At 45.6% G+C, this 27,945-nt stretch overlaps 1 protein-coding gene across 1 annotated transcript in view; it reads left to right on the forward strand.

Moving 5' to 3' along the window:
• Window positions 1-13,726: 13,726 nt before the first annotated feature.
• Window positions 13,727-27,945, forward strand: part of LOC119653798 (protein goliath) — a 167,078-nt gene continuing 152,859 nt past the window's right edge. Inside the window, exon 1 of the mRNA XM_038058812.1 lies at window positions 13,727-15,604. The gene's annotated coding sequence lies outside the window, so the exon portion shown is untranslated. The remainder of the gene's footprint in view (window positions 15,605-27,945) is intronic.

Raw genomic sequence — 27,945 nt, forward strand, 5'->3', positions numbered from 1 at the left:
CACTTGGGGACGCAGCCTCCATGAGAAATGCAATCATAATGGTCAATGATTAATTAACTTCACGAGGAGTAGGAGTCTTATCGTAAGCTCCACATGCTTTCCGCACCGGCGCCGAAATAATTTTTCCTCTGCTTGGAGGAACCGTATTGGCATGTTACGGTGACTAGCTATTTCAGCCACTAGAAGGGAACCTCAAAGGATGTAATACGACTAAGGACCCTGGTGAAGTGTTCTTTCCATCGCTTCAGATATTCATCATCGTGGATGGGAAGTCGACCGTTAACGTCCTCCACAGGACCATCGATTTGCGACCAAATGCAAGTTCTTTCGTGATGCGGAATACAGTTCTGAAGTCATTGCGATCTCCGGCACTGACCAGTGTAATACTAGTGAACTTCTCGGGATTTCGCTCAGTTTCGGAGTTCGAACGCGTCAAGTTCGCTATCATTTGCAGCGATTAGTAGAGCCTTCAACCCGTTCCGACGACTCCGCAGTCAGCCAGATCTTATGACGCCCTTTCGGGACGTGCCCGACGACCTGTGCAGCACCCGAGAATAAAGCATTTTGATGCTCATCAATATTCTCAGGAAGATCTGCCGCTCGATCAGCATGATAGCTCCTCTACTGCTAAGCAACAGCTGGAACCATGCTTTCACATCATATGTCCGAGCAAGGTGTTGTCAGATCCTGCGTTGACATTCAGATCACCCATCACGATCACAATGTCGCTTTTAGGAAGCCTCCTCTGACCAGCGTTTAATTGCTCATAGAAAGCAGCCTTCTCCACTACATGGGAAGCTTCTGTTGGTGCGTAGGATGGTACAATTGCGATGATCCTTAACCTCGACCAAAATCTAGGAGTTAAAACTCTGTCAGAAACTAGGTTCCAGGTCGAGAAAGCGCGCTTTGCGGTAGCCGTCAAAAGCAACCCAACAACGAATTTGCGTCTGCTACCACTTGGCTTTCCAGAGTAAAAAAGCATATTGCCGCAAGAAGGAGAGGAGTACTCTCCAGAGTTACACCATCTTACTTCGCTGTCCAGTTTCAGGAATTACCGCCCAAGTTAGAAAAAGTGGGTATTCTGAGGACTCTCATTGTCAATGTCAAGGAGCTTGCGCACATTTCAGAAATTAATCATAGTCTGTTCCCGACAGCCAAAGGTCGTTGTTGTCAGGTCAATCCCTATTCGAGCCGTTGTTGACGTTTCGGTAGCAATAGAGTTTCAAAATTTGCAGGTTGCTAGCCCACAAATTTCTATCTTTTTTAGTCCCCCCTTACGACAAGCGGACTTGAGTGTATTCTCGAGCCCCAACTCACAGGGCGTTTACTAAAAGGGAAGATGAAATTAGCAATCTAAACAAAAATTTTTTAGGAATCAATTTAAGTATGAATAAATGAAAGAAATTACCCATGGAACATTCCGGTGTGATTACAATTTGATGAGTAGTAAACAAAAGAACGGGCACTCCCGGTAATCAATTGATAACGTAGTTAAGAATTATCTCCTTCATTGTTGGACGCATAATCAGGTCGGATAATAACCTGGTATTACTCAAGTTTTTCAACCCCATCCTTTTAAAATCGCTTTACCAACTAGGAAGAGAATATACATGCAACAGTGAGATAAGTTCAATAGACAATCAGTAAACAACACGATCTGATAAAATTTATCTTTAGACAGAAATATCTCTATCAGCATGAACTGAATGAAAATATCTGCTGATAATGCCCATATTCATAATTATAAGCTCAACTAAGAATCTCTGTCACCTGGTAAGCTGCTGAAGAGGATGATTTGTGCAACGGGGGCTGTAATCTTGTGTAAATCCTAAATGATTTCATATATGTATATGTACATATTTGGGAATGATTGTATTCATATCAACACACTTTACCGGGAAACCTCGTTTTTAATGGAGCTCTGTAGATACATATATGTGCATATGTAGTCGACCTCAAAATAGATTACCTTCCTTTGGTCTAACCTCATTAAATCGATTAAGATTTTTCTTTGGAATATAAAATTACTAAGGAAAGATATATCTTAATTTGGCCGCCAATCAGATTTGACCTCGTAGTGCCGTAATGGATTTAAGAAAAAATAATATGTACATATGTATATGAGGAGAATGATGAACCTAATAGCATTATTTAGAGTTTTCATTATATGTAATTTTAGTTAGTAGCATAGTGATCAGACAGACGCCGACTTGCTTCTAATATTAAGTATCTGACAACAATTGATCAAATTAGTAGGCGCTTGTATCTATGCTATGAAAACTAGAAACATATGAGTTCAAATCTGGTCGGAAAAGAATAGATTCCTCACTGGCAGGAGAAAAAAGTTTTGTAACTGCATTAAGCATTGCTAGTTTCCACTAACAGAAAGATACTTCGTTCTATAAAATCGTACTGAGAAAATCTGAATAATTGGTAAAGGGCTTGATTGGTGGATACGCCTAAGCCATGTGGAGCTGTACGCGAATGAATGAATGACTCCCATGCGATGGCTCAAATCCAATCAACTCAAATATGCCGTCCACAGTGACTCTGATAGGAAAAGATCCTTGTTATCGGATCGATAAACTTAACCACAGTCTGATATCAAGTTGATAGTCTCCCCCGATTGCCTGACAGGGTAAACAACGGGAGACGTATACGACGAGTATTACATGCCTTACCTGAGCACTTAGGCAGAACTGTGTAATGCAAATGGTCTTTCAATCGCTTCCAGCATGAAATGATTATCTAGTCAGGCGTTCAGTGAAAGTTATGATAGTTGCAAATGCTCGGATGTAACGTGACTCTCTTCGTTCACTTGGCATTTTAATGAAACGAATTGTGTATCTGGTCGAGTCATAAAACGGTTTGTCCGTGATTATTATTGACTTTGATAAGAGTGACGTTGGCACATTTCAGCACAGAATAGATGTAATGAAGAGTATCTGATGATGAAGCACAAAAAGTTGGATGAGATTTGGGTCCAGTGAAATGTTGAATCGCAGGCAAAAACGATGATTATTGATGCAAATATTTTAATGGAACCGATCAATATTTCAAGCATTTTACATGAATTCATGGCGAAATTCAGACTAATGTTGTTAGTTTCGTTGAGTCATCGGAGGAGGCAATTTTAGTCAACCGCCGTCGTCGAATTGTGTGATTTCACTATATATAAGTTACACGCTAACCTATTAGATGTAGCAACATCACAATGTAACTCTCAACAGGAATTCCTAAGTAAGTTCATATTTCTATCGCAGAAACTATTCGTTCGCTATTTCAGATTTTTCGGTTGGGTAGGTTCTGGGAATGAGAAATGTTACACATTTTCGCCCTCACTCCCCTATGTTTCACCCAGTATCGAAAATATCAGTTTCGAAAAGAACTAACCGACCCCTTTTATTTGATACCCCACTCGACTACATTCTGTGAAAAAAAAATTTACACCCCCCTTTCACATATATAAGGAGCACACCTCAAACTGAACATAAAACGGCGCCACTTGCTATAAGTAAAGGAATTCACAGATCACAGCCCCTTACAAAATTTCGTGACAATTGGTTGAGCCGTTTCCAAATATATCGGGTGTGACAGACAGACAGACAGACATGGGTTCTCACGCTGGAACTGATAAGGTCCGAAGAGAGCACCCAAGTCAAAAATTTACTTAGGGAAAGTGCTGCGTACGTGGTCAAAAGGATGAGATCGCTATACAATACAAAGACCTAGATTAATCACTTGTAAGGCGGAAATTTGTACTGCCTTAGCCGAGCAGTTCAAGCTCCACGACTTGCAGGAAGCATCCATAGTAAACCTTAACAAGGCGTATGGAGGTACACTGATGGCGACCATCCGGCTACCAGCAGAAGCAGCGCGCCAGCTGATGGATATTTGGAAGGCACGTATTGGATGAATAGTCTCCCGCCTTAAAGAGCAAATCTCATTGAAGAGATGCCTCAAGTGTATAAGGACATCTAGCGAAAGTATGCACAAGTGATGTTGATCGGTCTGACCGATGCAGACGTTGTGGTGAAACAGGTCACAATAATATATGGATAGCCGATTCAACCGATAGGGTGACCTTGCCGGCATGCGTGGATTAGGTCATATAGGTATGTATGAGGCAGTCCACAAGTTAGTTCATCTGGGCAAAAATAGACGGCATATATGCCTGCAGCTGTTATGCTTCTGCAAGCCTGGCGTTGGCTGAATTCGAGGACATGACAGGTTGGTTTTGGATGCAAAAGGATGGAAACCAAAAGTCATCGCGGGTGGCTTAAATGCATGAGCCACAGAATGGGGAAGTTAACTGACAAATGCAAGAGGGCGTTATCTCTTCGAGACTGATTCAAGCAACTCTGGGTAGAGGCTGATATAAACTTATGGGGAAGCGCCTACAGTGTTGTGATGAGGAGATTTAGAAGTCAAGCAGGTACGCAAATTATATCTCCCAATATGCTACTGAAAACAATTCAGGGTTTGTTCCCTCAGGAGAGCACAAGCGGTTATAGTCTACAGACATCTTTGAGCCATTAATTTGAGGTCAGACGTTGAGTTGTTTGAAGCATGCTTGGCGGATGGGATCTTTTCTGAGACATGGAAAAAACAAAGGTTGGTGTTGTTGCCTAAACCGGGTAAGCCTCCTGCTAAACCATCTTCCTACAGGCCCATACATTTATTGGACACTATGGGAAAAATGTTGGAGCGAATAATATACAGCAGATTGCTCCAGACTGTAGAAAGTCTGAGAGGCTTATCCGACCGACAATTCGGCTTCCGTACGACCAGATCAACCGTCAATGCCATCAAACTGGTCAATGGTTTAGCTAAAAATGCGATGCACAGAAAGGGTGGCACTAGCAAGTATTGTCCTTGTCCTACTTTGATTGCTCTTGAAGTGCAAAATGCGTTCCGCTTTGCCAGTTGGAACCTTATGAGGAGGTCATTGAGGCGATTGATGTACCCAGTTACTTAACTGTGTTAGTCGACAGGTATTTAACAGATAGAACGCTATGGTACGACGCAGACACTGGAACCAAAGAATACATTGTCCCCCCGCAGGTGTTCCGCAGGGCTGTGTGCTGGGACCGCTAGTGTGGAATATCATGTATAATGATATCCTCAGCGTACCGGTTGCTCGCGATGCCACATTAGTGGGTTACGCCGATGACATGGCGGTGATTGTTGTTGCAAAAGAACTGGCGTATCTTGATTTATATTCATCCGAAGCAATCATTGTTATGAAGAAGTGGTTGAAAAATGTAGGTCTTGAACTCGCAGAGGATAAAACAGAAGCGGCGTAAGGGAATCACTACCCATATCAGAATGTGGAAGCATATCATCACTTCAAAGCCAGCAATTAAGTACCTTGGAGTAATGATAGACGCGAGGCTGAATTTCAAGCAGCACTTACAAGATATCTAATGTTAGCATAGCCCTGCAAAGGTGATATCAAATATTGAAGGCCCGCGATGCACTCGTAGACTGCTTCTAGCTAGAGTGGTGAGCTCTATACTGGTCTACGGAGCGCCAATTTGGTCAACTGCATTGCAGCGCGGTTTATAGGAAGAGAAAGAAAGCTGAAGCCTCCAACAGAAGCAGCGTCCTCCGGGAGCGTCAACATAGAATTCACGAATGAAATAGGAAAGGATAGGAAAAAACGACAGTATGTGTCCTGCGGCAGACCCGGTCTACTTCGTCGTTCGGCTAGGAAAGAAATAAAAGAGGAAAGGTTAATATCATCCTCCAGAAAGCAAACCTACTCCTTCTATTTCTAGTTCTAGTGTCCTAAGGACTCTGTATCTTTTTAACCAAGATCTCCACAGAGAAACGGATCCTAAAAATACCCTTTCGAACATACCTTTTCGAACAACATTGTGGCAAAGCAAAAATAGCTTAAGGTTCTGCCCTGGGAGTAGCGTGACGGAAAACGGCTACGGGAGTAACTTGTTTGAATTATATGAACTCATAAATATATCATGGTATGAATCACATTCTCCAACAAAAATATTTCTTTAGGCTCTTTTATGGTGTATACTCACGCTCACGAATCAAGACGGAGAAATGCGTCGCCGAATAACCACAAAAAACTTGGATTAAGTAAGATTAAAGCTAAGTTTTCAAACCCCCCCCCCCCCCCCCTGACATAGGTCGAGCCATCAAGGCTTTTCTTGACCATCTCTCTGCTTCCTTCTAGAAACGCGGAGCCATTTGGTTAAGGCCCATGGTTCGGTGAGGACACAAACATGCCGTACTCCAGCTACCCTGGTCTCGGAGTTAGGCAAACTTCTATACTCCAAACGCCATCGGACAATTGCAAAATCCAATGTTGGAACGCTGGCATAGGAAATTGAAATCGTGAAGAGTTTGCCGCCAGCTCCGCTGAGTTTATGTACACGGGGAGAATTTGAGACTCCCTAGCAATCCTGTGTTCGATACCCGGTAAGCCCTTTCCACCACTGGACTTTTACGCTTGCTCCGGGACGCCAGGGCCAAACTAAAATTACCCCGCCATCTATTCATTCTTCGACGTAGGCTACCGCCACCAAGGACCTGGACGTCTGCACACACTTCTTGAATGCAACCACCATATGAGACCTATATGAATTGTTAAACGGCAGGCCCAAGAACGCAGAATTGTCCATCCTCATGTAGGGAGTCAAAAATTCTTCAGAGGATTCTTCTCTCAAACGCGGCCAAGAGTTCGCCATTTTTCTTGCTAAGAACCTAAGTTGAAGAATTCATGAGGACTGGCAAGATCATAGTCTTGTACAGTAAGAGCTTTGATCCTGCGCGTCCATTTTATTACTCCTGTGTGTATTGTGTGTGCGCAGGATTTCTGTTAGTGGATTTGGTTCTACACGCTGCAGTTGTATCATATCAGCATCACAAATCTGATATCTGATGTGTCCATAAGCGAGACACTCACATAGAAAATGTTTCGTGGATTCCACTTCCTCATTACAGGATCTACACGTATCATCTTAGAGAACTACTATTCTGAACATATGCCTAGCTTCTGGAATGTCGGGATAAAAGCCGCACTTGGAAGTACAGCAGTTCCCATGTCCTCATCCATGAAAAATCTCATCTCATCCCGCAGAGCATTCGTCTGTTTTCCACTTGACACGTTTACAGTGTCCGGTTTGCATAAATTCGATGACTCGAACTGGCATCAAGTTAGTTCCGTTGATTTCCCTGGCTTCCCTTTCTTCCGGTTGTTCCTTAGAAGATATAGGAGAAGTTACTAGCAGGTAGGATTCACTCTGTAGTCCCTTCACCAGTTCGAACCTTCATAGGGGGGTTCCGCCATTGTATGTACTACCCTCCGCGCGCAGCTCCATTGTGGGAGAGCGCACAGAAGATGCTGCAATTTGCTCTATATTGCGTGAGTGGAAGACCGTCATTATACTTCGCCCTCAAAGTGGAGATGATGTTCTACAGTTTCCCGATGTGACTGAATTTCAATCTATCTAGGAAAAAGTGGAGCACCATATGGTGACTTCCCCTGAACACATTCAAACTCTTTTGGTCCAGTTCGAATACCAAGTTGAAACCCTCCACGTTTGTAAGTTTTTCCTTCCTGGCATTTATCAACTTTACCCTCCAGTGTCCAAAGTCCACAACTGGGTCCTGTTCACCCAGCATGCGGATGATGTCCTTTGCCTTCCTTCGAGTCCCGGTACACCAACATCCGACATGTTCTGTCCTGCGTAGCTCAGTGTTCACAATAGTGAACTTAGGTCAAAGCCGGAATTGCGTGCTGGAGTCAGTTTAAGGCAGCCTCGTCAGTGCACTCCAAATGGAGAAGTCCATCGCGAAAGCCTTGATTGTTAAATCGTGGCTTCGTTACAGGCTCCAGCATTTTTTTCTACAGGCGCATACATCCACTTCCTTCCAGCCTTCGTGTCCGTATTCCTATGGGAGAGACCAGCTCCATTGAGATCTCTCTCGCTGATTTGATCACCTCCCGGTATACCGGCCCTAATCCCCGCGGGACGCGTGGATGTTAGCCCTGGTGCGGAGAACAATGAAGCGTTGACTACAAGAAATGTGTGGAAAAATCCTATTCGTTGTCGAAGCTTGATGGAACGCCAGTTTGGTTTCCGACATACTCACGGTGGTGGACGCTGTGCCGTATTGGCGCTGGATGTCAAAAACGCATTCAACTCGGCCAACTGGAATAGAATTAAAGGGGCGTTGGCTGACATAAGTGTCCCTATATATTTTGGTGGAAAACTACATCTCAGACAGGACTCTCTGGTACGGGACGGATGACGGCCCAAATGAGTACATGTATATTATCAGAACCGGGGTACCACAGAGTTCCGTACTTCGTCCCTGTTGTGGAATATCATGTAATAAGGGGAGTTTGTTCTTCCCGTCCCAGAGGGGACTACGATTATCGGCCTTGCTGATGATTTAGATGTGGTTGTTACAGCCAAACACCCAGATGATATGAGGATCTACGCAACAGAAACAGTAAGAGCGGCAAAGTCCTGGCTAGAAAGAGCCGGGTTGACCTTAGCGGACGCGAAAACGGAAGTGGTCTTAATAACTAACCGCAAGAAAAATAACACTGTGAAAGTGGAAATCGGTGGATATACGGTCTTATCAAAGCGGGCTATCAAATACCTGGGGGTGATAATTGACACCAAATTGACCTTTAAGAAATACCTAGAGTATGCATGCCAAAATGCTGCCAAACCACCGCGGCACTTGCAAAAATCTCGCCGAATATTGGTGGGGTCGTCATATGTGTGGGCAGAAGCGCTTGCAATTCTCTGAGACGGAAGCAGATGAACTCGGTTTCCCGGCTGATAATTTTGAGGGTTTTGAGTACTTTTAGAACCACGCCAGATTAGGCAGAATTAGTGTAGTGGTGGTCCCTGTTGAAGTCCTGGCGAAAGAAATGAATATACTATACCATGCAAGACGCAAGGGGCACACAGAGAGTGGAAATGGACAAGGTCACAGTCGCATGATCTCTGGCAATCTAGATAGGACGAGTCTACGACGGGTCGGTGGACGCATATTCTCATTGAGCGGAAACATAGGGGGATCCAGAGCATGTGATGTTTCACTGTGTGTGGTGTGGATTTCACTGGGGTTACCAGTTTATCCCCTCCTTCGGTAGGTACTAAATGCAACTTTCCACTGAGCCACTTTTACAGATTTATCTATAGGTGGGTATGAATGTGGTGATTTCACCAAAATACGGGCCTCGGCCGCGACCTGATTGCGGATGAATTCGAACCCTCTTCCGGTAGGCGTTGGTGTTTCCATTTTAACTAGGGTTCCCCCATTATATTCGAAGCTGCAGGGGCGAATGATTAGGTTAAGGTGGGTCGCCGCAAGGCCTTCATATCAACTGGCCCCCCCATGAAGAGGAAAGGAAGACGGGGGCCACTCGTCGAGACGATGCCAGAATCAGCTCAGAGCTAAACCTTCCACATACATTCCGCGCGCGTTCAGGTTTTCTGATTTAGTCCCCTCCCTTGTAAGGCCATTTGTCATTTTAGTTCCTTTGGGAATGAAATCTTCGGTGATATCACTCCGTCTCGAAACTTCACGTCTCTAATAAAGTCGTTTGCCCGGGGTGGATTTAGTTTTGTTGGCTCGGGTTAACTCCACCACGTGATGTCCGGTTTCATATATTATCTCGCGCAGTCGGTGTTCACAACTGGCAAACCTGCTGGGGGGAGTTTGGTTGGTTTACAGCCTTGGTGATCGGGCTGGTGCCAAAGTGATGCAACGCTGGACTCTCATCGTAACAGAGTTGATGCCCAACGTGGGGCCACAGTTTTTACGTATGTAACAAGTTTTTAGGTTTTTAGGGTAGCTCTAGGTCGTCTTCGGTCACTCAAAATGATCGTTTGATCATCGGAATTTCTCCTTAGTTCGCTACATATTCCTAGTTTGCACTAAAATTCCTCTTCCGGACCCCCAAGAAAACTGCAGATCCGGGTTGAATTTATTTATTTATTTATTTATTTAATGAGGACAATACACAGAAAGCAAATTTCTTATTACATATTGTCCTCAGAGGGAGGAGCAAGTAAATGGCATATTTTGCGCTTAAAGCTAGAGAGGGACATAGAGTCAAATGAACCAAGCTGTAGGGCATTGTAGGACCGGCAAAACCTCGGGCTCGGAGAGTGAAAGTAAATCTCGAGCTCGGCGAAGGGCACATCAAAAATGTCCGCATTACGTGTGTCATGAGACGAGGCGATACGGAGAGTAATATCCGAGTTGGCGGAGCAGTCCATCAGACCATTGCAGAGTTTGAAAAGAGTACACATATCAAGGAAAATACGGCGTTGCTGTAGGGAGGGGAGATTGAGGGTGCAGAGTCGTGACGGATAATCAACCCGTGGAAGGTTCTTTTTGTTAAAGAGGGTCCGGGTGAATTTGTGTTGTACAGCTTCAAGAGCGCGGCCGTCACGGATGCGGTAGGGGGACCAGACTACAGAGCAGTATTCAAGGATGTTTTTGACAAGGGAATTGAAGAGTGTTAAGGAGGGCTGGATTGAGGTAAAGTCGGACGAGGAACGTAGGATAAAACCAGACATTTTGGAAGCTCTATTGATGATGTCAACGAAGTGGGAATTGAAACGAAGTTTATCGTCGAATATTACACCCAGGTCTTTGAAGGAGGTCAGTAGTGAAAGGGGTTGACCACTGAGAGAATAGGAAAAGGATGATGGGGAGGGTTTCAGGGAATAGTGCATCCAGTGGCATTTGTTGACATTCAGTATTAGCTTGTTGACCGAACACCAACGGGCTAAATTATCAAGGTTGGATTGTAAGACAGCACAGTCCAATGTAGAGGAAACAGAGGCAAACAATTGAAGGTCGTCTGCGTAAAGCAAATACGGACAGGTGAGGATGGAGGCGAGGTCATTGATAAAAAACAGGAAGAGTAGCGGGCCAAATATAGAGCCTTGGGGAACACCAGAGGAAGGAGAGAAGGAACGAGAAGAGTGACCATGAAAAGAAACTTTGCAGGAACGGTATGAGAGATAGGAGGAAAGCCAGGAGATGACTGAGGGAGGGAACTCTAGCGAAGAAAGTTTAGAGAGGAGAATGTTGGTGGTCAACGGTGTCAAAGGCTTTGGAGAAATCAGTATAAACAGCATGTACCTCCTGTCGTGAATTCAAGCGTTTAGCAACAAAGTTGGTAAAGACCAGAAGATTTGAAGCCGTTGATCTATGTTTCACGAAACCATGCTGCTCTTTGACAATGAGGTGACCGAAGTGCGCGGTCAACCAGTCGTTGACGTATCTTTCTAGGATTTTGGAGCAAGAGGACGGAAGGGAAATGGGGCGGTAGTTCACAGCAAGGGAAGGGTCTCCGCTCTTGAGGCTAGGAATGATAAGGGCCTCTTTCCAGAGACGGGGAAAGTAACATTCGTCTAGACTTTTGTTGTAGATTATACACAGGGGGAGGGAAATGTGTTTTCTACAGTTAAGGAGGAAGAGATTAGGAAGCCCATCGGGGCCAGGTCCGACATTGGGGTCAAGGTTACCAATGAGGAACTCAACTAAGGAAGGGGTAAGGAGAGGAATGGCTAGTGATTTAGCTTTAAAGTGAGCAAGGTCGGCGTCATTTTTAGAAGCCCGAAACTTCTTCCTCAGTGTATGTTTGAAGCGCATGTTAATATGAAGTTCCGTTGTGAACCAAGTTGGGAAAGAACGTAGGCAGAGAGGGGAAGAAGGGACATAACAGGAGAGGAGATCAGAGAGGATATTGTAGAAGGTGTTAAGAGCTTGATCACACGATGAATTACTTAATATATGAACCCAGTTGAAAGACGCTAAAGCTGAGTTCAGACCGTCAAAATTGGCTTTGCGGAAGTTGAACTTAGTGGGTTTACGCTTGGTTTTGGGTTTTGAACGAGGGAGCTCCGCTTCAAATTCAACCGCGGGATGGTGAGCGTCGGTTTTTACACACGGGGATGTGCCAGGAAATAAAGAGAGGTGGCGCTCGGGGAGGTTGGAAAGGAAGAGATCGAGACTGCGGCCCAAGGAGTTTTTGGTGGTGTTGAAATTCAGGGCAAAGCAAGTATACATAAAGGAAGAAAGTGGGAGGGAAGAATGGGAGAGGTTGTTGGAAGGAATTGGAAGACTAGGATGATTAGGCCAGTTGAGCATGGGGAGGTTGAAATCTCCACAAAGGAAGAAAGGGAGGGAAGGGAATCTGACGGTAAGGAGTTCAGACAAACTGTCAAACAATTCTTCATACAGGTGAGAAGGGCTAGCACAGGGGACATAAACACAAGAAACAATGAACGGGAGGAAGTTGGGCGGGGAGACACGAAGAGCAACACAATCAAAAGGAAAGCCAGAGGAGGAGAAGACGAGTTCAGCGGGGAGTGAATCTTTTATAGCAATTAGGACTCCACCGCCAGTGGACTTACGAGAAGCATCCCGGTCCCTGTCACAACGGAAAGTGGAGTACCCTTCGGGGAGCTCGGAGTATAATATGGCATCGTCTAGCCAGGTTTCGGAGATACAGATGGCATGGTGTTGCTGAGCCTCCTCCTTGCGTCAGGGCTGAATACAAAAGCACAATGCCACAAGGTGGAGAGTAGGGTTCTCCAGTGTCTGCCCGAATCGCTCCGATGACAATCAGATTGCAAGGCCGATATCCTTGAAATTTTCGCACTAGTTGGAGGAAGCGAAAATTCTTTGGGTCTTAGATTTTACATTTTGGAAACCAGTCTTCGTCTGATGTGGTTGCCGTAAAATTCATCCCTTATTGACATTTCGGTAGTAAGCTAACTTAGAAATTCGCAGTTTTCTAATTTACAAATTTTTATTCCTTTTCGTTGCTTTCTAGGACAAGCGGAGAATATTTGGAGTGAACTCTTATTCCCCAAAGGAAGGTCATATACCCCTTCTAATTGATAACAAACAATTTGCATAAGTACAAGTTGGATTTTTCCCATCAGGACTAGTGTGCGCCAAAGCCGTGGGAGTAATGTATGCATATATTTACGAATTGGAATACTTACTCACTCCATAACTTTCACTAATGCGTGAGAACCTGAACATGTTTACTATTCAATTCCTCACACAGAGTAGAGATGATGCTTACAGTTTACCCCCTGCAGCATCCGAGTATGTGGGCTCCGGACCAATTGAGAAGATAAATTTCAGTTTGTAAGTTATGTAAGCCTTTAAACCGGGAAATTAACGTTGGAAGCAACAGAGGTTTTCAGAAAGTAGCTTGGCATCCTTTGTGGATCAAATTATGAAGATAGACCTGCACCTTCGATTGCTTCCGAAGTCTAACGTTGGAGCGTGCGTGCCTGAGATCATGCACTCAATTGAAAAATTACTTTTAAATGCAGATCATCACCCCGTCCATTCCGCTGCCATTATTAATTATTATCTTTAAAAACCCCATTGGCGATGAAATCTCCACGAGAACCAGAAATCGAGCTCAGTCGATTTTTCGCCGCGGCTCGCCGATAGTAGTGCTCCCCACAGGGGAAATTCGCTCCACATCTCAAAAACATCGAGTAGAATTCCAAACAGCAACATTGGGAAAAACAACGAGCACTTAACGGTCGCGTCGCAGTGGCAGCACCGTGGGTACCGAGGAAAATCGATTTTCCACACCCACGCAGAGAAAAGCGTACACAACGACGAAATCCAAACAAAACAGCGGAACATATGATGGGCTGCATTCGGTGCGGCCGAGACGGCGGACTGTGTGGCAGAGCAACATTAAGTACGCAACAAAGTGGCGTGCAAGGCGCAAGTGGGCTCGAGTGATTCGTTTGTCCGCTTCACTTTGCAGTGAGTGTAATCCAGTGCGACGGAAAATCTGCGTATCTCAGTCTTGCAATCTTTTCAAATCCAATTAAATACGCAATCCGTGGACAGTACAAGGTGGTGCGAAAAGTTTCGGTGGAGTTGCGGATACGCCCGCGAAATATCTGTATGACTAGACACAAGTTGCGCGAAACACGCAGCTGACCGTAGGTGAGAACAGGGCACGGGCACACCTGTGCTCCGCTCAAATAAGATAAAGATGCCCCGATTTGGCGCCCAGCCGACGTGGAGCTAGTCTGCTTGCTCGGGCTTTGGGTAGTTGGTTTCAGTCCGGGTCGCGATTCGCTAGCAAGTTGACCAAGCCATTGCTCCACTCGTTGCCCCAAGTGTTTTGCAGTGTGTCGTTATTGGATTTTCCGCGAACAGCCCATGCACAGGCAACACAAGCGTACATAGACCTGCATCAGAGAAACGGAAGTGCACGGAACCATCGTGGGAGTAGAATCTGACCCCCCGTCCCAGTGCCAACCCTTAAGTGGCACCTCGTCAGTACCGCGCATTTCGCCATTGTTCAGTTCTTCTCTGGCAGTCGCCAGCTAAAAGACTTCGCCGCGAGAGGTGATTTTCTTCCGACCTAAATGAAAGTTACAAACCCGCGTCCTCCTCGCGCCAGTGTGATCCCGTAGGCAAAAGAGCTTCCGTTGCACACAACGAATCGTCGAACCAGCGAACCAATATTTCGATAGTGTCCTTGTTTCCAGTTTGATTGCTTTGTTTTGGCAACAGCACGCCGCAGACTCCTGCTCCATATCTCGTTCCGTACACGGAAAGTAAACAACCCCCCGAGATTGCACAGTGAAAACAGCAAAACAAGTGAGTTCGGCAGAAAATAGTTCGTCATAGGGAAACAAGGAACCCAGCATCCAACCACCCACTTCCATCTCATCGGAGAGGGATAGCAACTGAGTCCCCAGCCCCCTACCCCATCACAACAGGAAGCTGTGCTGGACTGCATCCCGGGCTCCATCCTGTCTCCCGCGCCGCGTTGTAATCCGGGTGTCCTGCCACCAAGCAAAGCGAAAAATCAATAGAGTTCAACCCAGTTCTTCGACGCTCCATTCACAGGCAGTCAGTTGCGGGCTAGTGCCTTATTCTGCAGGCGCTTCCTCAAGTGAGCTCTCGGGTTGAAATCACTGCTCGCAATTGAATCAAGGCTCTTTGCACGCCGCGCCCAAGTACCTTTCATCGAGTGCACCAGCTCCCCCGGGACGAACAGGACAATTAGAGTCGGGACTCGGCCTAGTCAATAAACAACGAACCCACTCTGCTCCGCTATCCTTGCCTCCTCGAAGCAGAGCAGACGACGTCGAGTGGGCATACATTGGGGTTGCTCGCGACAGCTGAAAAGTGAAAGAGTCCTTCCTGCCTTACCCTGGCAGCATCTTCCTTCGCCTTGAAAACAGCTTAGCCAAGTGAGTTGTGACCTAGTGAACACCAGCGAATTCCGTTAGTGAAGTGAAGTGAAAGGAAAGACCCCGCAACCGCCGAAACCGATTCGCTCTCGAATGGAGCGAGGCCGGTCGCCAAGTTCTAATTGAATTCACGCCAAACCTCTTGGATCAGGTGTGAATGGTCAGCTGAATAACAGAATCAAGGTATTTTTAGCCACCTGATTGGCAGTGTCTGTAGTAGTGTGTTGAGGTGCGAGTGAACCTAGTTCTTTCGGATTCTGTACCAACCACGAACACTGGAGAGCATCTCCGGACGAGGAATTAGCACTCCACAGTTAATAGCTCCGTCCGTTCTCAAAAGTCAACAGGTAAATATTTGATTGGAAAAATAAATCCTAGCTGGCATCTAGTCGAGGGACAGGTAGAACAGGTAGCCGGGTATGTTTCAGGCTCGAGCATTTATTTCCGTTCTACCTGTGGAGGATGTTATGGCTGCAGTCTAGCGACCGGGTGCATTGGCATGTGCTCTTCCGGGAATTCCCCTGCAAATAGACTCATGGCACAATGTCCTTAATCATAAAGGCAAGCATTTGTGCAATAAAACGTTTCAATTCCTTGGTTCATTCTGGATTTAAGGGAACATCTGTTTTTTACTATGGGGTGCAGTTGGAAAGAGAATGAGGGTGAATTTAACAGATTACTTCCATATGCTTGTGTTTGGGGTGGAGATTATCATAAGGACAAACATATTCGTAATAGGGGACAATAAAATAAGACACCTTACTTGGAAGTTCAGATGAAAATTCATTTAGCAATTGGAAAGTAAGACCACGACCGGGGAATAACATTTTTAAAATAAAATAAAAAGATACAAAGATGCACATAAAACCTCCTAAAGTTTTCGTCCTGCAATATTGCCATAAAAATCTTGGAGGATAAAGATGTTGTCTGGGTGACGAATGTGTTGATTTTAGGAAAAAACTGAAAAGAAAACCCCCAGTCGGGGAAGGAGTAGAACAGGAAGTCCATAAGCAATGGCGGTTACTGTTCAACCTTAGCGGTTTGACGTACTGAGATGGAAAAAAAAACCTTTCTTATAAAGAATTACCGTACTATGAGGGTCAAAAAGTCGATTTTTGTCAACCAGCGGCAGAGGCGTAATGAAAATCAATTAGTGTAAAAATAGTTTGTGATTTATCATTTCTGATGAAGGATTTGTTTTGAGATACATTTGTCAATGTCCTCAGTTTTAAAAATACTGAAACAATTGCAACCCAGAGAAAAGCTATCCCTTTTTGATCGAAAGGATCAAAATTGCGGAAACCACTCCTCACGACTGAAATTCCTTGCAGCTTCACCATGAAATTAAACCGCTCATCATTCAGAATGTACTCTATACGAGCTTGATCGAGGAGTGTGATAGTCAGACGGGCATCCTGGACCTGCTTATTGACACCAGCTGGGTCCTTGTTATTGCCAACAGGCTGGTCCAGGATGTCCGTTTGACATCTTTAGGGCTTTAGAGCGTTCATACCTTTTAGATACGTCTACAGGTATAGCATGATCAGAAATATACTTCTCTGTTATAACATGGAGACGATTGTGGATGCTGAATCATCATCGTCATCATCATCAACGGCGTAGCAACCGGTATCCGGTCTAGGCCTGCCTTAATAAGGAATTCCAGACATCCCGGTTTTGCACCGAGGTCCACCAATTCGATATCCCTAAAAGCTGTCTGGCGTCCTGACCTACACCATCACTCCATCTTAGGCAGGGTCTGCCTCGTCTTCTTTTTCTACCATAGATATTGTCTTTATAGACTTTCCGGGCTGGATCATCCTCATCCATACGGATTAAGTGACCCGCCCACCGTAACCCATTGAGCCGGATTTTATCCACAACCGGACAGTCATGGTATCGCTCATAGATTTCGTCATTATGTAGGCTACGGAATCGTCCATCCTAATGTAGGGGGCTAAAAATTCTTCGGAGGATTCTTCTCTCGAACGCGGCCAAGAGTTCGCAATTTTTCTTGCTAAGAACCCAAGTTTCCGAGGAATACATGAGGACTGGCAAGATCATAGTCTTGTAAAGTCAGAGCTTTGACCCTATGGTGAGACGTTTCGAGCGGAACAGTCTTTGTAAGCTGAAATAGGCTCTGTTGGCTGCAAACAACCGTGCGCGGATTTCTTCATCGTAGCTGTTATCGGTTGTGATTTTCGACCCTAGATAGGAGAAATTGTCAACGGTCTCAAAGTTGTATTCTCCTATCCTTATTCTTCTTCGTGTTTGTGTTTGACCAGTACGGTTTGATGTTGTTGGTTGCTTCGTCTTCGGTGCTGACGTTGCCACCACATATTTTGTCTTGCCTTCATTGATGTGCAGCCCAATATCTCGCGATAATCGCCGCCTGCTCGATCTGGATGAAGGCAGTTTGTACGTCTCGGGTGGTTCTTCCCATGATGTCGATATCGTCAGCATAGGCCAGTAGTTGGGTGGACTTGAAGAGGATCGTACCTCTTGCATTCACCTCAGCATCACGGATCACTTTCTCGAGGGCCAGGTTAGAGAGGACGCATGATAGGCCATCTCCTTGTCGTCGACCGTTGTTGATGTCGAATGGTTTTGAGAGCAATCCTGCTGCTTTTATCTGGCCCCGCACGTTGGTCAGGGTCAGCCTAGTTAGTCTTATTAATTTCGTCGGGATACCGAATTCTCTCATGGCCGTGTACAGTTTTACCCTGGCCATGCTATCATAGGCAGCTTTAAAGTCGATGAACAGATGGTGCAACTGTTGTCCATATTCCAACAGTTTTTCCATCGCTTGCCGCAGAGAGAAAATTTGGTTTGTTGCTGATCTGCCTGGAATGAAGCCTCTTTGGTATGGGCCAATGATGTTCTGGGCGTATGGGGCTCTCCGGCCTAGCAGGATAGTGGAGAATATCTTATAGATGGTACTCAGCAACGTGATACCTCTATAATTGCTGCACTGTGTGATATCTCCCTTTTTATGTATGAGACAGATAATGCCTCGTTGCCAATCGTCAGGCATTGATTCGCTGTCCCATACCTCGAGCACAAGTTGATGAACCACTTGGTGTAACTGGTCGCCTCCATATTTAACCAATTCGGCTGTAATTCCATCGGCTCCTGGCGACTTATGATCTTTTAGCCGATGAATTGCACGGACTGTTTCTCCTAAACTTGGTGGTGGCAGTATTTGTCCGTCATCTTCAGTTGGCGGGACCTCCAACTCGCCGATGTTCTGGTTGTTCAGTAGCTCATCAAAGTACTCAACCCATCGCTCCAATATGCCCATTCTGTCCGAAATCAGATTTCCCTCTTTGTCTCGGCAGGATGAGCATCGAGATGTATAAGGCTTCATCCTGCTGACTTGTTGGTAAAACTTCCGCCTTCTGTGCCTGGTGCGGTTGCTCCCTGTACTTTTCTAGTTCACAGACTTGTTGGTTCTCCCAGGCTTCCTTTTTCCGTCTGTGAAGTCGCTTCTCCCCTCGACGGAGTTCGTGATAAGTCTCTGCGCGTGCCCGCGTTCTTTGAGAATGCAACATTACTCGGTATGCGGCATTCTTCCGTTCCGTTGCTAGCTTACATTCATCGTCAAATCAGCCGTTCCAACTCCTTTTGCGGCTGGGGCCAAGTATATTTGTGGCCGTATCCATGATAACGTTCTTCAGGTGGTTGTGAAGATCATTAGTTGATGCTTCATCTCCAGGTCCTCTGTTGACTGCGGTTATTGCAGCATCCATTTCCCTCTTATAGGTGTCGCGGAGGGTTGTGTTGTGGATGGCTTCAGTGTTCACTCTCACCTGATTGTCAGAGGGGATTCTAGGTGGTATTGTTATTCGAGCTCGGAGCACCATGCCAACGAGATAGTGATCCGAGTCTATATTGGCCCCCCTATATGTTCTGACATTCATCAAGGCTGAGAGGTGGCGGCGTTCGATCAACACGTGGTCAATTTGGTTGAAAGTGGTCCCGTCTGGAGAGGCCCACGTATGTTTGTGGACCGCTTTTCGCGCAAACCAGGTACTTCCAACAACCATTTCGTGTGGCCCTGCTAATTGAATAGTCCGCAGTCCGTTATCATTTGCTTTTTCGTGTAACCTATGGGAGCCAACGAATCGCCTGAATACGGGCTCCTTCCCTACTTGGATGTTAAAATCCCCAAGTATGATTTTGATATCATATCTGGGACAGGCTTCGAGGGTTCTTTCTACTGCCTCGTAGAAGGTATCCTTCTCCGACTCTGCAGTCTCCTCTGTAGGGGCGTGAACGTTTATGAGGCTTATATTTCTAAACTTGCCTCGCAAGCGCAGAGTGCACAGCCGTTCGCTTATGCTTTCAAAGCCGATAACAGCAGGTTTCATTTTTTGGCTAACTAAGAAACCTACTCCGAGCACATGGTTTACTGGATGACCGCTATAATATATGGTGTAGTGGCTCTTCTCCAGGAAACCGGTCCCTGTCCATCGCATCTCTTGCAGCGCTGTTACATCAGCCCTATATTGGGACAGGGTATCGGCTAGCTGCTTATCAGCTTCATCTCTGTACAGGAAGTGGACATTCCATGAGCAAATGCGGAAATCGTTATTCCTTTGTCGTTGCCGGGTCCGTCGTTTTAAAATCCGTCCTATCCGAGGCTCCTGTTGTGGCTTCGTAACAAGTTGTTTTCCGTGTAGGGTTGTCAGCCCTACCCAACCCCCAACCTGGAGGACCAGTTGGTACAATTTGTCCCGTTTTTAGGCGCGGGAGACTCGCCTTCATCCTTCTCCGTCTGCAGCTTTTCGTCAAGAAAGAGCTCCCAGCGGTCACGACGTGGAGGTGGAGATAGGGTTTGGTAGTAGAGCTGTTGGTGTTGGTTCAGCAGGCATTTCCCAGGTTTTATGCTCCATCGTGGGTACCAATCCACGTTTCGCCCCGGGACCTATACTACCCTTTGGGTGAAAGTGGAAGCTTAAAAAGATGCTGCTGCGTCAGGTTCAAGCAATGTTTGGGATTTTCCCCCACTAAAACCACCCCCACTTTTCCGCCCATATCTCCGCGGGACCATCACGTTTCCGTCGCACTTTCCGGGTTCGACCCAGTTCTTGCAGCTCTTCCTGTATTGCAGCTGTTGTTGCGCATCGTCCTCCAATTTCTTTCCGACCTCAGCATCTTCTCCATGAAATTGTGGGGTCCGATAACTGCGATGAGGGCATCGTTTAACCTCCCTCTTTCAATCACGAATTTCAGACAATGAAACATAACAGCTCCGGGCCCTTCTCTAGTTTCACCATTTGCAGCGATGCTTTGATGGCATAAATGGTTTCAATTCCACGTCCTGGGGTTGCCTCATAACTACTACTACCGCCAGGTCGTCTGCAAAACCAATCATGCCTCCCTTGACACGTGAAGACCGAGGACTCCATCATACATTATGGGGAGCACCTACTGCCACAACATATTCCTTCGGCCCGTCGTCCAACTCGTACCAAAGATGTCGCTCCGATAGACCACCCGCTAGCTCAACGAACGGAAGCAGCCTGTTGTATATTACCCTTTCCAACACTTTCGCCATAGTGTCTAAAAGACAGATAGAGCGATATGAAGAGGGTGCGCCAGGTGGTTTTTAGGGCTTCGATAGCAGAATCAACTTCTGCCTTTTCCACTGGGTGGGAAACACTCCTTCCACCATGCACGATTCACGACGTCTTGAATGAAGTGCTCTAACACACTTCAAAGCCCTGATCCAATATGGATTGTTGCGCCAACGATTATTATTATTATTATGAACCATGCGGGCTTGGTTTTAGCAGTCAACTTCAAGGCTTTGTTTGAAATCCCAAACAATCCGGGAGCCTTATTATCCCCAATTTGTCCACAAATCTCTCGTAGTTCCTTCTCAATCACCCCGGCGATTGTATACCTTTCTTAAGGCTACTTCGCGGTATTCTTTCTCCGACTGCCAATGTTCTGCCTTCCCTCTTGTCGTTTGGTAAAGTGTCCTCGCTCTCAGACAGGATGCTCTCAACAGCGAGATTTCCTGGTTCTACCAGTAGTTTGGTTTTCTACGGTGGTGGAACTTTCGTCGCGGAATTGTAGAGTCGCATACCTCAGTTATCAGCTGACTTAGCTGGCTCACTTTTTCCAGAATCGTTCCCTTCGGGTCATGACCTTCTGCTAGAGCCGCCAGGGAAGTTTCTTCCTCTCTAGTGGATCATAAAATTATCCTGGTTTATCCACTTCTTTTGATCACTCGGCCGTTGCCTCCCCAGTTTCTGATGTCGAGAAAGATGGCCTGGTGGTCACTGCGGGTGTATTGTTCACTCTCCCGCTAGACCATCCCTTGCATCAATTTGGTCTCTCGTGTTCCTCATCCAACTTTCCCAGTCTAAGGCCCACGCGTTGAAATCGCTGGCAATGATTTTGGGGCTGTGGCCTCTAGCGTCCAACACCAAGTCGTCTAGCATCTCCTCATATTGCGCTAATCTTGCACTAGCAGGAGCATAACAACTGCGGATATGGACGCCGATGACTTTTGCCCTTACAAAACCGGCTTCCGTGAGTGCCATTGTTTCTTGATTGACTTGCCGTCCGCATGCCTATATCGCCGCATTTCCGGATGAATCTGTCACTCACGTAGCACTACCGTAATTTCGATAAGATCCACAGCGTACCGGTCGTCCACTCCCTTCTTCGCTTTGCACAAATGCATTGCTGATATCCAGTGCAGCCTTTGATAAGATGGCCCGCATCCTCACATTTCCTGCACCTTCTCGACCTATTGTGCTCACTAGTACATGTTGCTGCAATGTGACCGCAAAACATCGAAGCTTGTCTTGAGAGATACTTGCTCCCTAACTCGGCACACGACCCAACATATTTTTTCCTTGCCCGCGATAATCAGTTTAATCTCTGATTCAACCGGCAAACTAATGATGGCGGTCTGTGTATCTCCATACCCCTTCTTCATTCTCTTTATTACACCTTTCTTCTATTCCATGCAGTACAGATATCTCGTGGTGTGACCTCATCTTGGTCTTTTCTTTCGAACTTTTACTTCGGCTTGCTCACCTAGCACATTCTCCGCCTGGCCGTAAAAACGATCCGCTGTTTTCTCACCGGATTTGTTTAGCTCCAGCATCAGAGTCCCCTTCTGCATACGCCTGATATGGCTCACCCTGCCGACCAGGTCAATTCCGGATCGGATTTGACTTTCCAAAGGATATCGGCGTAAGACATCCTTTTGGAAATCTTTTTCTTTTTCCTTTCGCCGCTTTTCCCCGCCCACCTTTACCCATTCATCAATGACGTTTGGGAGCTGTAGATTCTTCCCCTTTTGTCAAAGTTGAGGCCATAGTCGAAAAACTACCCGGAACTTTACCGGCGCAGCTTTTTTCGACGAAGAAGTTGTTTTCTTCTTGGCCGCTTGCTGGGCTACTCCATTTGCCGGCGTTCTCATCTACCTTATGTTGAGGAGGCGTCATCTGCGTCTCCTGCGTGACACCATATGATGTTTGGACGTTTTTCTCCTCTACCGCCAAAATATTGGACAACTTCATGGCACGTATCAGAGCACTGATATTTTGGTGGATATTCCGCCTGCCCTTGATAAACTCACAGAATTCATTTATGCGTTCCATCAGTAAAACAAGCGCGGTCTCGATCTCATATCCACTCCATTAAGATCTCTCGTCGCATTTGATGCCAAAGTAATCAAATTTCCCACTTCTGAAGCACTGAGGTCGCTGGATATGAACGGCCGGCAGCCCGTTTGCCCACTCCCAAAAACCGTCGGTACTGGGTTTCCAAAGCCTTCCACCATGAAAAACTACCGTTCTCACTCTCCATATTTGGTTTGATTTCTGGGTGTCCTTCCCATAGTCAATTTTTATCCTACCTACCTACCCGTCTTTTATCCGCCTACCCGGCTTGCGGATAAGCATGCTCATGCAGGCACATCTCCTAATGCCGTAGTGTCCGTAGGTATCTCTAGCTTCACCAGGTGACAAATTAGTCTACAATAACTAGTAAGTATTCCTACTATGATCCTAAGGCTCTTCTTGGGGCAGTTTAAACAATCCTTAAAGCGCTTTGGTACGCATCTTCCACGATCACCCATGATCCATTCCTGGTAAGTTCGCCTAGTATATTCCGCTCAAACTTCCCTCTTCATTTAGCGTGATAGCATTGAACTCCCTTCGGATTTCACAGTACAATTTAGGGCAATATACCGGCGTCTCTGCTCCTTTCCTAACCAGCTCAACCGCTGTCTCATTGTCTTCTAAACTTCTTGTGAAAATGAAACCTTGTTGTCATTCTATTCCTTGGTATCAGTAACTCGGGGTACCTCCTCCTTGCAGAACACGATTCTGTCCCTGATACGCCCAGAATTCTTGAACCAGCACTATTTGAAAGTTATACTTGACAATTGTCTAGCTGGGTTATCTTAGTGTTGGCCATGGATTCGATTAATGCTTGGAGCTCTTTTCCGAGATGGCACTTGCCTGTTTGTCACTGCCCGCCTTAAGCCGTAGAAGATTATCCACGATTCTTTCGGGGATGTCAGTAGACTTTCCATACTGGATGTTGCCAGAAGTATCTTTCCTTAGTTTTCTACTGTGCATACACAAGGGATGTTGCCAAATCTATAATTGATGAGACAGTTGCGAGTGTAACCACCCCCAGAGAACCGTAATCTACCCTGATTGTGATGGGTTTGCCTTTCCTCTCAAACTTGTTTCTTAAGACTCTCCACAACCACGTGCGATCTTTATTCTAAGGAATTAGGAGGTTCAGAAGATTTCTCTTCTCCAACGCTGCAGCTTTGGGAAGATCGAAGCACATGCCGACAATTTTACGCCCTTCCCGCCTTGCAATTTAAGGACTGTGGTCCAAAACCATTCCGTCGTGTCCTCCGTCGCGCAGTCTGCCAATAAAAGGGTTGGCCAAAAGGGTATGCCGGCGAACACGAACTCGGTCCGTCATCCCTTCCACATTTGCATGACGATAAAATCTTCGATGATTTTATGCTGATCACGAGTAGAAGTGGAGGAAAAGGCGAAAAAATCTTCAGTCGTTGATTAATAAAATTCTAGGTGGAAGAGGGGGGAGGGATTAGGGACAGGACATAGGATAGGTTCCATGCAGGGCAAGGGTGGAATTTGGCAGCTAGGGATTGGTGCTATGGTAGAATAGCTTTCGAAAATTGGAACTAGGAATATTTACCGTTGTAGAAGGCAACTTTACCCTTGGGGATCGAAGAGGCGGTGTTGGGATAAGAGAAGTTGAGAGACGAAGAAGGTTCTGTTTCCGATTTCTCGAGGATGAAGCGATAATTTCTAATGGATGAAGTATCTTCCATCCAACTCGTCAAAATAGGAATTCGTTCAAGCTTGGTCGTTGGCCGTGTTTTGGTGCAAATGAATGGTCAATGGTCATTCGTATATAGTAGAATTTTGATGAAATTAAGGTTTAGGAAGGTTATAGATGAACAACGAAGTAAAATGGCTGAAAGGGCTCAGCTTAAGGGGTCTGCAGGACATATGTATGAGAATGAAAGGTGTTGTTTGATGTTCTTGTCCTAGATCAACTTTCTCTCCATCTGGGAAAGTAAGGATTAGTTTGCAATGTGCGGTAGAAGAATAAGATTGATTGAAGCCGGCGAATTCATTCGCTGGCCTCGATTTTGGTCGCGGATGTTGAAGGTGCAGTTTTGGGCTTGGAGGTTTGCGGCGGAGATGGTTTCGGGTAGGATCACTGTTTGTTGTGTTATTTTGTCCTAGAAAATATGATAGCTAGTTTAGATCCTAACATGAAACTCCTTTGAGGTTTTTCCTTCAACTTTACTCAGTCAAAAGTTGCTCATTTGTTGTGTAAAATTTAATTGTTTGTCTGAGAATATGGTCATGTGGCATACCAAATGAAGGGACTAAATTAGTTCTTTTTTGAGCTGGCTTGACTTTCAATAAAAGTGTGACAGGCCTCTTTTGAAAACCTTTCCACAGTTGGATCTCAAATCAAATCTCGTTTTGCTCCTCTCTCTTGAAGAATAGAATTTATTGTTAAAACTCACTGGGACGGCTTTGCTTCAATCGTTCCTGCTCGATCGTTCAAGTGTAGTTTCAACATGACATATCAGCACATCCCACCGTTTATTATTTCATCCTACACTTTGTCCTGCTGCTGGCAAAGGTACAAATGGCCCTGCTGGTTTTGACAATCCTCTACAAACGCGTAAATCTTTAATGTCGACTTGGAATCCTTCGGACGATGCGAATGTCAGTTCTACTCTATTTAAAACCGGTACAGATGCACACTCGGATATAGAAATGTCTGAAGTTTGTGCTGGCTAAATTTCAAAACGTTAAATATTTTGACAAGTCCAGGTGTCCCTCATCGTTTTTCCGGAACAAATCAGATGCATATCCAACATTCAATCTAAATATTTTTTTCCTGTTATTTTCAAGAACTTCTTGGTGTTCTATTTGGATTGAAAAATTCTTCCGGTGCAAATACAGATTCTGGACTATAACTTTAAGCAAGAATGGTGACGATCGTAAGTAGGGTTCGTTGTTATATTTCGGAGATGGTTTTGTAACTCCTTAAACGCGTCAACTAGAACGTTAGGAAAGGAATTCGTGGAACTTCTTCGAGGCAACATAAAAGTTGATGGTCTAGTTCGTGGTCGTAGTTCGAGTAGATCGTCCCGAGGTAGAGTAAGGTGGACACTCGAAACATTGGCCGATGACGGTTGCAGGTCGGCTTCCGCTGCCGCGAACGCTGGCTCGAATCTCTCGGTAGACACGTTAATTTGGCGTCCGTTCACGTTGACTTCGTAAAGGATGTCCGACAGACGCTGAAGGACTTTATGTGGTGCAGAGTATGGCGGCGACAGAGACTTCTCATGGGAGCGACAGGGTAGTTCCGTACAGCATCTCCGCGCACGAAGGGTCCAAGCCTTCCTTGCAACTAGTACGAAGCCCCAATAGGACGGTGGACAGTATGTCTGGACAGGGAGGGGCTTTCCCGTGGCACAAAACTGTGGCGTTAAATGTGCGATGCAAACGTTCGACAATTCCGTTTACCGTGGGGTGATAAGGCGGTGGCCTGGTCCTAGAGTATGTGATGAAGTTGACTAGCGACTTGAACAAGGCCGATTCGAATTGAGTACCCTGGTCTGTTGTAATCGTACGAGGCGTTCCGTAGGATGCAACCCAGTTGTTGTAGAAGGCCTTTGCCATGTAGTCTGCAATTTGGTCAGCCATTGGAATTGCCTCAGGCCACCTGGAGAACCGGTCGATTACAGTCAAGCCATACCTGAAACCTTGTGAAACAGTCAAGGAACCTGTGATGTCTAGATGGACGTGTTGAAAACGCTCATCGGGTACCGGAAACTCCTTGTCTGAACAAGTTTCGTAGCTCCATATCCAGGGATTGCTCATGGGGCAACTCATCTTCGCTGATGGAGGCACGCATTTCGATGGTTTCGATACGGGAGAGTGTATCTGCTACTTCATTGCTATGTAGCTGAGGTGTCACTGTTGTCGCGGTGAAACTTAGCTGGTTGAACAAACGCGTATGTCAGCCACTTATGGTGGTTAACACAAAGAACTCGGAACCCTATAGATAGTCACGGAAATGACGGACACTGCTGTAAATCGCCAACAGCTCGCGGTCGTATGGCTGTATTTCACTCCCGGGGCAGAAAGTTTCTTTTGACAAAAAGCTAACAGGGGCCTCTTTTTTAAGGTTTTGTGTAAACACAAAACCTTATATGGATATATTGTGTAAACACAAAACCTTATTAAAATCGGTTTACTGTCTGTCTGTCTGTCTGTCTGTCTGTCTGTCTGTCCGTCACACGCATTTTTCTCGGAGACGGTTATAGCGATTGAGACCAAATTTGGTAGAAAGGTGGGAACTGTGAACGCTCAAGCATGCAGTGAATTACATCCTTTTACGTCGAATTTAAGGGGGGGTTCCCATACATGCAAAAGAGGGGTGTAAAATTTTTTTTCATCAAATATAGTCATGTAGGGTATCAAATTAAAGGTCTCAATTAGTACTTTTCAAAGCCGATCTTAGTTTTGACATTCGTTGGAAGGGTGAGGAGCGCGGGGGGTTGAAAGTGATCACTTCTTTAAGGGGGCCATTCTCAGAAACTACCAAACTGAAAAATCTGAAAAAAATCAGGAGGCTGCCACTATATGGTGCCTGGGCTCCGAAATACCTTCCATGCCGACATCTGTTTAAATAAAGTTAATAATAGTATATTACTACAATTTTTTGTAATTGGTTAGAAGCCCTCCTTAAGTTCATCCTAGTACCATGAAATTTTGCAGTGATATAGGCTATAGTATAGAGCATGACTACTAACTACTACTAAGTTTGGTGGAAATCGCACTATTACTAACAAAGTTATGATACTTCAAATTTGTTGCTTCTTTGAAAATTGAAGACTATGAATGTCAATATCACTGGAAAGTGGATACTCTCACAGAATATATGGATATATTACGTGCTACGTACTAAGAAATACACAAAACCTTTCGTACCTGAAGCGTCCAGCTTCCGGTTTCCCGACTTGTTTGTTGTTGCTACAGGACTGCACGAGATACTCCAACTCGTTCACACCGAAAACGCATTTGCAATCCTTGATGACCATGCCAAACTTCGTGAGATGTTTGAAAATCAAGCGCAAGTG

This window comes from Hermetia illucens, chromosome 4, assembly GCF_905115235.1.
Source record: "Hermetia illucens chromosome 4, iHerIll2.2.curated.20191125, whole genome shotgun sequence".
Taxonomy (NCBI): domain Eukaryota; kingdom Metazoa; phylum Arthropoda; class Insecta; order Diptera; family Stratiomyidae; genus Hermetia; species Hermetia illucens.